Genomic DNA, 9,918 nt, shown 5'->3' on the forward strand with positions numbered 1-9,918 from the left:
TTGGAAATAATAGTGAGCCGCTGGATTCTTATGACGAGTTTCATCTTATTTTAATTATACTTGAGAAGTTGGCCTCTTTCTTACTAATTTTGTGTTGATTTTGGACAATAGATATTCATTATTTTTCATTTATATTTTATAATACATCTTTAGTTTTATTGTCAACGTTTTTATTTGTCTTTTTGACTTAATTTTAATATTTTTCCATCGTTTTGGCTTTTAATTTTTTTAAATCTTTTCAGGGTTAGATTTGACATCATTTCGATTGATCAAGATGATACTTATTTGTTGTCATGTTAATCTTTATGCTTTGGATTCTCGGATTGGATTTGGATACGCGGCTTGCGTTTGAAGATGGTTTTCTCATGACACTCGATTCTATTTTGTTATTTTCGTGATCTTTCAATAGTTTGATCATTTATTATGGTTTATTTTCGATGCAGTTAGATCTATTTTTATCTATATTGTTCAATTTTTGGGATGGATTTTTAATCTTTTCCTTGTATGATCATAAGTGGCTTGTTTCTTATGTCAATGAATATAGAAAATATCATAATTATATGTTTAATTTGTCTTTAGTTATAAAAATTAATATAATCTTGGATTTTCATCTATTTTAATAAAATTAGCGATTTTTATTTACATAAAAAAAATATACTGGCAAAGGTCAGCTACTTGATGAAATTACACCATCAAATTATTTACTATTGACATAACTCTCAAATGATTAATGATTCCAATTTCTCAGCCCATTAGCAGGCAATTGTTAAGCTTTCATAACGTTGACATTCTTCTCAAAAAAAGCAATACTCCCAAAAAAAAAAAACTGTCAGACACTATGAAAGGGTAGAATGAGGCAGTATCATATAGTTTCTGTCTGCATCAGTCAACTGGTAAGCAAACCACGACGTGAAAAAAAAGTCCAGGCTATCCATCATGTAATATCTCATGTCATATCTGTTTAATTTTTTAATCTATTAATAAAACAAACATTCTATAGATATAGTAACTCAAAATTTAAATTTCTAAAAATAATAACATTCTATTTTACCGATAATTCCATTCGATAAGTTCGCATGGTAGTGGATTTTGAATGATAGCTCAAGTAGTTTTGGACATATATCCTTGGGCATTTGAATTACATTACTGAATTCATTTAATATATTCTGATTCAATATTTACTAATCAATATTTTTGTTTTTAGACCCATTAATTCGATTATATTTAATCACTAAAACACGACCACCATCATGAAATTCCCTTGGAAGATATATTTGGTTATTTTATAAATATCAAATATGAAAATACTTTAATTTAAAAATAAATAAAATTGTATATTTTAAAAAACATTTTTACATCCATATCTAAATAAATATCTATTAATATGAATACAACATAATATTTAAAAGATAAACTCTCACAAGTAACTTAAATTTCAGTTTAAAGCCATATATACAAAGTTATGTATTAAAGTCAACATCTTGGGTTTACATTTCACCTGGCACATCATAATCAATTATATATATGTAGCTACTTGGCTCTCAAATTCAACTTGAACGAAGTTAATGTCCTGTAATGCCCTTTATCTCCACCATATAACAACTTAAAAAATTGTTGTTAATGTTGATAAGATGAGGTTAGTGTGGTAATTAAGAAGCTTATCGGATATTTTAAAGTGTCGAATTAAACCTTTGGGATATACGATGAGACTTATCCTTTGTACAATTCATGGCTAGATGCGGCGAAGAGGATTCTTAACTGTTGGGAATCTCCATTAGCTCTTTAAACACCTCTAAAAATGTCAACGCCAATGGTGTATATATATATACCATCCATCTTCGTTTACTCTAAACAACAAGGCAACAAGGTTCAAATAAAAAAGAGCGAAATAAAAAAGAAAATGAGTGAGGTTGAGGGATCCCCAGGAAGCTCCATGCATGGAGTTACTGGAAGAGAACCAACTTTTGCATATCAGTAGCTTCACCTATGGTTCCCACTGATACAACAGCTAATTTCGACCTGCCGGTGGATTCGGAGCACAAAGCCAAAAGTTCAAGCTCTTCTCTTTCGCTAATCCTCACATGAGAACTTTTCATTTATCTTGGATCTCCTTCTTCACTTGCTTCGTCTCCACTTTCGCTGCAGCGCCCCTTGTTCCCATCATCCGTGATAACCTCAACCTAAAGAAGCAAGATATTGGGAATGCTGGGGTTGCTTCTGTTTCGGGAAGTATATTCTCAAGGCTTGTAATGGGTGCCGTTTGTGACCTTTTGGGACCCCGTTACGGTTGCGCTTTCTTGATCATGTTATCGGCTCCGACCGTCTTTTGCATGTCATTTGTTAATGACGCCGGAGGTTATATTGCCGTTCGGTTTATGATCGGGTTCTCACTGGCTACATTCGTGTCGTGCCAGTACTGGATGAGCACTATGTTTAACAAGATTATAGGGCTTGTTAATGGAACTGCAGCTGGTTGGGGTAACATGGGAGGAGGTGCAACTCAACTTTAATGCCCTTAGTTTATGATATCATTCGACGAGCTGGATCTACCATTCACTGCCTGGAGAATCGCTTTCTTTATTCCCGGATGGCTACTATAATCATGGGGATCTTGGTCTTAACACTTGGCCAGGACTTGCCTGATGGGAACCTTAGCAGTCTGCAGAAGAAGGGTAATGTCGCAAAAGATAAATTCGGCAAGGTAAGCACTTTATATGTTTTCTGATTCAAATGAAGCTAATTTCCATGGTTTCAATTCTGTTCTAAAGAAAAGTATTTTCATTTCAGGTGCTATGGTATGCCATCACAAATTACAGGACTTGGATCTTTGTTCTTCTCTATGGATACTCCATGGGAGTTGAATTGTCAACTGATAACGTCATTGCTGAGTACTTTTATGACAGGTTTAATCTCAAACTACACACAGCAGGGAATTGCTGCAACTTTTGGTATGGCAAACCTTCTTGCTCGTCCCTTTGGTGGCTACGCGTCCGACAAAGCTGCGCAGTTATTTGGCATGAGAGGCAGACTTTGGGTCCTGTGGTTCCTACAAACCATGGGAGGTGTCTTCTGTATCTGGCTAGGCCGTGCCAACTCTCTTCCAATTGCTATCTTGTCAATGATCCTCTTCTCCGTTGGTGCTCAAGTGCTTGTGGTGCCACTTTCGGCATCATCCCCTTCATTTCGCGACGGTCTTTGGGCATCATTTCGGGTCTAACGGGTGCCGGTGGGAACTTCGGGTCCGGACTAACACAATTAATATTCTTCTCACTTCGAGGTTTCAACAGCAGCTGGTCTTTCATGGATGGGAGTTATGATAGTGGCTTGCACTCTTCGGTGTCTTTGGTGCATTTCCCTCAATGGGGCGGCATGTTCCTCCCGCCTTCCAAAGACGTCGTCAAATCCACCGAAGAACATTATTACTCTTCGGAGTGGAACGAAGACGAAAAGAAAAAAGGTATGCACTCATCGAGTCTCAAGTTCGCCGAGAATAGCCGGTCGGAGCGTGGAAAGCGCGTTGCATCGGCTCCAACCCCACCTGATACAAACTCCTTCCCATGTTTAAGTAATTGCAAAAAGGGTTTTCTTTTTCCACCGTTGAATAATAAGAAGGGTTCCCCTTTTAAAATTAAGCCTTAATGAGTCCCTTAGATGCAAGATGTTGTAATATCCAAAATGAAATGGATTCCAGCTGATGTTGAATCAAGATGGAGTTGTGTATGTTCATAAATACAGAATTAATTTTCAAAGGATTCCAAGACCACGTTTAATATCGTTTTTTTTATGATATAATGTAATTATAAGATGATATCAATAAAATTATCTAAACAATATTTAAGAAAATAAAATTGTCTCACATAAATGTTGGAACTTTTTTTCTCCATATTGGGCCATTGCTTACTAGTTTATTGGAGATGTATGAATCCGACGACTTTAAAAGACGCATGACTATCTAGCGACTTCTTCCAAATACATGCATGCCGCAAGCTAACAATATTATAGTTCAGACGATGTCGAGTAATCCAGCGTCTTCCAATGTCGCTAGGTAATCCAAACATCTGCCATGGTGTACTATAGCAGTAATGACCATGAATGAAAATAATTTTTCCAGCCCTTTATATGAGCAAATCCTTTTCTACTATATTATATAAGAAAATTTCAAGGTAATATCTGTTCAGAATTTTTGTCCTACTGACAATGCATATACACCTTGTAAATGTAGTTGTTCGATTCGGATCATCTTAAAAAGTATATTTCTTTTATATATTCGTGGTAAAAGAATCTATAGAGATTTAAATTTAAATGTATTTATAAGATATAAATATGTTGTTAATAAATTTAAAAATTTAAAAATATGTGTTTGATGTCAAAATATGGTATACTTTGGGCTCTATCTCGGGAGGAGTCTCGCTTATGATTTCAATGAAATAATATTAGGTGGGATTTAAGAGAAAGTTGACTTGTCTTTGATTGGGGAACCCAACTAGAAGTAAAAATATAAGTAATATAGATTGCATCAGCAAAAACTAATATATTGAGATTATCTAAGTACAGGTTTTGTTCACAAGGTACCCTTCATGTTTGGAATCAGGTATGACACGGCCTTTCAGTATTCTAAATACCTTACATTGATAAATGGTTTGTTTTTTTAATAAAATATAGCACATGCTCAGAAAGTTATTAAATGACGATTTCATTTACTTTATTTTAAGATAAAATAAACAAATGATCCCATAATTATAGAGTAATGTTTTGTTGAGTGTATTGAGTATTAAAAGTTATAAAATTGTCTTTTGGTTATAACATTATTTTGTTGAGTTTCTCGATTGTTAAAAGTTATAAAATTGTCATATGACTTATATGTTCCAAACTCATCATTTCTGTTAAAAATGATGACTGATTGAGTTGACGTTAATTTAAATGTCTACTGACACCGTCGTCGTTTTCAATCACTGGTTTGCCGACATAATATTTCAAACACTGACTCGATGGCACAATGTAAACGGAGAATCAATACACAACATAAACTCAAACGATTCTAGGACCAGATTTTAATAATATCACAATCACAGGTTAATGTCTAACTCATACGATCGTCAATTTTAATAGAAAAAGGACAAGTTTAGAACACATGAATCGTCGGGTAACCATTTTGTAACTTTTAATAGTCGAAGGATCAAACAAAGTTGTGCTCTATAGTCGGGAGAGTCAACAAAGCAACACCCTATAGTCAGAGTACTCAACTAACGGAAATCATACACAAACACTGAAGAAGGCAAAGCTTTAGGTTAGTACATGATCTTCAGTAGACGCATCTCCAGAAATTAGACAAATACCCAAGTCTCGAACTCTCTGACATAGACGCTTCGGCTAAAATTAGAATCATATATTTATTGCTCAAAATACACCCAGAAGAAAATCAAATGTTTACAAATGTATGTGGAAGTTGGTCCAGTTGCTTATGCATTAAACGTGACAGAGGATACATATGCAAGTCAAGAACTATCAACGTACTCCAAGGAAGTTAGTTGTGGAGACACAAGCAAGTCGAAGATGTCTATGTAATAGAAAATGAAATCTCTTTACATGAAACAATACATGAAACTTGGTAAAAATTTCTTAATGATAAATAGTTGTTCGTTGTGAGTGATTAAGAAACAAGAATGGACTCCTGAAATAGAAAAATCCATGTATAAAATAAGGTTAATTGTTAAAGGATACAATCAAGTTCCTGGTGTATATTTCACATTGTATTTCTCTGATGGTGAAGCATAATTTGATTAGAGTCTTACTTGGTATAGTAGCTGTGCTGATTTTGAATTGGAACAACTAGACGTGAAGACAAGTTCTTGCGCGGATAACTCGAGACAACATTTACATGCAACAACCAAAGGATTTTGGAATATGTCAATTTCGTCTCTAAACTATGACTCTCATTTTAAATTGATCACAAAACTTTTGAATCTTTCAATTTCATCCAAATATTTATTTAGTTTCAACCATAGTTTAATCTAATTTTTCTTCAAACATATAATATAACTTGGCCGAATGATTTTAACAGAGGATGTGATTCACATATACTTATAGTGTGATGAAATTAAAATGCTAAAAAAATTATGGAGTAGTTTAGAATGAAGGTCATAGTTTGGGGATGGAATTAAAATATTCAAAAATTTGATGACTAATTTAAAATGAGTCATAGCTTGGGGATGATATTTAAATGTTTACAAAATTAAATACCATTTTAAAATAGAAGTCATAATTTGAGACGTAAATATAATTAACTCTATATATTATTGTGGACATTTTATGTTTAGCCATTAGTCACTCTGTATCAATTTTGTATTTTCATGCTTAAGACCCTCAAACAGTCACTTCCCTTAATCATCCCTTCTCTTCAAACCATTGTGGAACCACACTTTGACAGATTCCCGCCTCAAATCCTTGGTTCTTAGCCAATACTCCCATGGAACTTTCTCCAATCCTCCGCAACGTCATCGCTTTACCCTCCGTTCTTCATGGCCTGCCAAAACCCTCCAACCCCTCTCATCATCATCCACGACGCTTCCTGCCCCCGTTTCCAAATACTTCTCCATTGATGAAATAGGTCATGAAATTTCCCATAACAAGTTCGATATTTCCTCTTGCTGTGTCAGAAGGACCCCAAGTCCTTCAGGGAGCCTTTGATTTTACCAAATTTGAAACTAAAAGTTCTGATTGAAACTATTAGGATGGTGCTGGAAATCGTTTATGATGAAAAGTTTGTGACATTCTCTTATGGCGGTCGTGTTGGAATGGGCAGACATACTGCCATTAGGTACTTAAAGAGCAATGTAACAAACCCAAGCTGTGGTTTATGTTTCCTTTGTCCTAACAAGCTTGATGAGTTAATGTCGATAAGTAACGTTTATTGGAGAGAAATTAAGGATGCTTTCTTGATTGATGTGATAAAGAATTGTTCGATGTCAAGTGGTTAGAGTTAAATTCGGTGGCTGTTATTTAGGGAGAGGGCTTCCTCAAGAAATTGGCTTGTGTTCTATTTTGATTAATTTATTTCCATAGATTTGATAGAGAAATTCAGAAATGAGGCTTCTAGTTAATAAGAAGACCTCTAAATTTGAGTTAGTTGAGCATGATTTCAGTAACTCAAATGTTTTCTATAATCCGGTTGAAAGTTTATGCGGTTAGGTACTTGGATAGATATTGGTATTAGGTGTTAGCGAGGGAGTTGAAGGACCGTGTTTGGATGTTTGGAAGAAGATTTGGGGTAAGGTCAATAGAGTTAAAACAGCCATCCATTGTGCAGTATCAGAGAAGATTATGTTTTTGGGGATTGAGCTGCAGGCTGTTCTCCTTCTGTCTTGCATCCCCCTATGTCAGAAAGGCAATAAGAGCGAAGAAGAAGTATCTTAGACAGAAGGAAGCTAAAGCTTTAGAATTGAGGAGTACTCGGAGATGAATAGGAAAAAGTTGGGTTTGAAAATATGAGTCATGTCTTTAAGAAGTTGAAGCAGAGTAAAGATGGTTTAAATCTGAATATCAAATGACACTGAGGTTAGAGAAATCTTTAGGAGTTCCTCCTTCTGTCTTGCATCCCCCTATGTCAGAAAAGGCAATAAGAGCGAAGAAGAAGTATCTTAGACAGAAGGAAGCTAAAGCTTTAGAATTGAGGAGTACTCGGGAGATGAATAGGAAAAGTTGGGTTTGAAAATATTGAGTCATGTCTTTAAGAAGTTGAAGCAGAGTAAAGATGGGTTTAAATCTGAATATCAAATTGACACTGAGGTTAGAGAAATCTTTAGGACTTGGGCAGACGACGTTGTACAAGAGTTCTTGGGGTCCTTGGAAGAAAGATGGAACTGGGATCGGCTGCTCTCTAGAGGTGATTTTTTATCTTTAAGACATGTTAGAGATCAGTTGCCACCAGATCTCGTTGATGCTTATGACAAGTTCCAAGAACAAGTTGACAAGCATTTGGCACCTACCAAAGCAAGAACGGTATTGGAGGAAGAAGAAAAGGGCAAGAGAAGAGAGGAACAGAAATATTCTGAGCGCACAGTAGATGATCTGACCAAGTTGTGTATGAAGGTTTCTGCTCCTATAGAACTTGTTAGGAAGGCTGTTAGAATGGCTGGTTTTACAAATAATATGGGTCGTCCCAGGCCAATCGACTTACTATTCGCATTGGAAGATGCTGATATCATTAAGTGGTATGCTGGTGTTGGAAGGAGATGGCTGGATTTCTTCTGTTGTCACAACTTCAGAATGGTGAAAACAATTGTTTCTTATCACTTGAGGTTCTCTTGTATTTTAACTTGGCACACAAGCATGAATCCCCCAAACTTGAAGCAATTAAACATTACGGTAAAGATTTGAAAGTCTCAAATATAAATGGATATGAAGATGTTTACTTCCCAACCGAGAGGGATATTAAGATGATGGGTGATAAAAATCTTTCAGACCCGAAACCTGTGGATGGGGCTATATCTTTGGCTTTGATCAGATTGGCATCTGATGAGCCATCACATTCTTGTGTTTCTCATTTCTGTGGTAGAACTGATACAATCATGTATAGAGTTAGGTTACTGCAAAATCATCTGAATTTGAATCCCTTGGTTGAAGCTCAGTGGGTTAAGGGTATGGGTGTTATTCATGAAACTTTGAATCGTATATGCTTGCCTCTCTGTCCCGATCACTAAATGATTTATACATGGGCAAAATCACCCTTCAGATGTCGACGCACTTCATTTGTTGAAGTGGACTAAGTTGGCTTGAATGAGTCAAAATGTGCTAATGATCTGCTGCAGAAGAGCTGAAATTGATTTGAAAAAACAAAAAAAACCACACTGGAGTAAGCTAAGCAAGTGGTGTTTTTATGTTGGCCATTATTATTATTATTATTAATTTTTTGATGACTTACTGGTTCATATAAGGCATTATTTGTTTATATTAGTTTGTTTTCTTTTTATTGACCATGTACTGTATTGAAGTTTGCGCTTCTTAAATCAGCAACTATGACTCTATGACTTATTTTGTATTTACTGTACGTTGTCTTAGCATCCCCAAGTTGGACTCATTTGGAACTTTTGGACTTAATGTTTACAATAAGAGTACTTTACCCTTTAACACTATTTATTCAAATGAAGCTGAAAATATATGAGGTAGAATCACATAAAAATCAACATATGTTTTGCAATAAGTTGAACCTATCTCTCACTTTTTCCATGTGTAACAGTGTGAGTATTTTTATTTTATTCCCTACCTTTCTTCTTTGGTTGTTAATGAACAAATATATATAACCCCGATCAAATGCATTGATCAATACAAATTGGAGGATGAATCTTGTGATCATCACTTATGCATTAGTTGACTCGTGAGGTAAAGGCAGACAGAAAGGTACAATACATACCGCGTGTACGGCAGACTAATTTAAGGTTAATTTGTGACGGTTTTTAACTTAAAATGTTATCTTGTCCGCCTTAAAAAGTTATATAATTTGTAATAGTTTTGGTTACAACTAAACATGTTACTTGGGGTGATTTTAACCTATATGTTACATGTCAAACCTAAAATGTTATATAATGGTAATGATTTCAGTTACAACTGAAAATGTCTTAAACCGTACCTTTTAGGTTTATCGGAATAATTATGCTATTACATAATTGTTATGAAGAATGTAATATTTTTGGTTTCAACCTAAAAATTACACTTTTGATAAGTTTTTCGATTACAACTATTTTCTTTTATTTTTAATCTTATATTAACATATTATATTTTAGACTCTTCCTGACATGAAACATGAACTTTCCTGCGTTACCGGAGAGGTTGACTAAATTGGTGATAAGCTATAACAGTTGACATGAAAGTTACACCTTCTTCTTGCCCTACAAATACACCATCCAACTTATCCAGACCCAT

The 9,918-nt window shown here is 35.0% G+C and overlaps 2 pseudogenes; both read left to right on the plus strand.

The window, feature by feature from the left end:
* Nucleotides 1-1,900: 1,900 nt before the first annotated feature.
* On the plus strand, nucleotides 1,901-3,565 carry LOC120116314 (annotated as a pseudogene).
* A 3,166-nt stretch (nucleotides 3,566-6,731) lies between these two features.
* Nucleotides 6,732-8,755, plus strand: LOC120116294 (annotated as a pseudogene).
* Nucleotides 8,756-9,918: the final 1,163 nt, after the last annotated feature.

The sequence above is a fragment of the Hibiscus syriacus genome, unplaced genomic scaffold (assembly GCF_006381635.1).
Source record: "Hibiscus syriacus cultivar Baekdansim isolate YM2019G1 unplaced genomic scaffold, ASM638163v2 tig00110293_pilon, whole genome shotgun sequence".
Taxonomy (NCBI): domain Eukaryota; kingdom Viridiplantae; phylum Streptophyta; class Magnoliopsida; order Malvales; family Malvaceae; genus Hibiscus; species Hibiscus syriacus.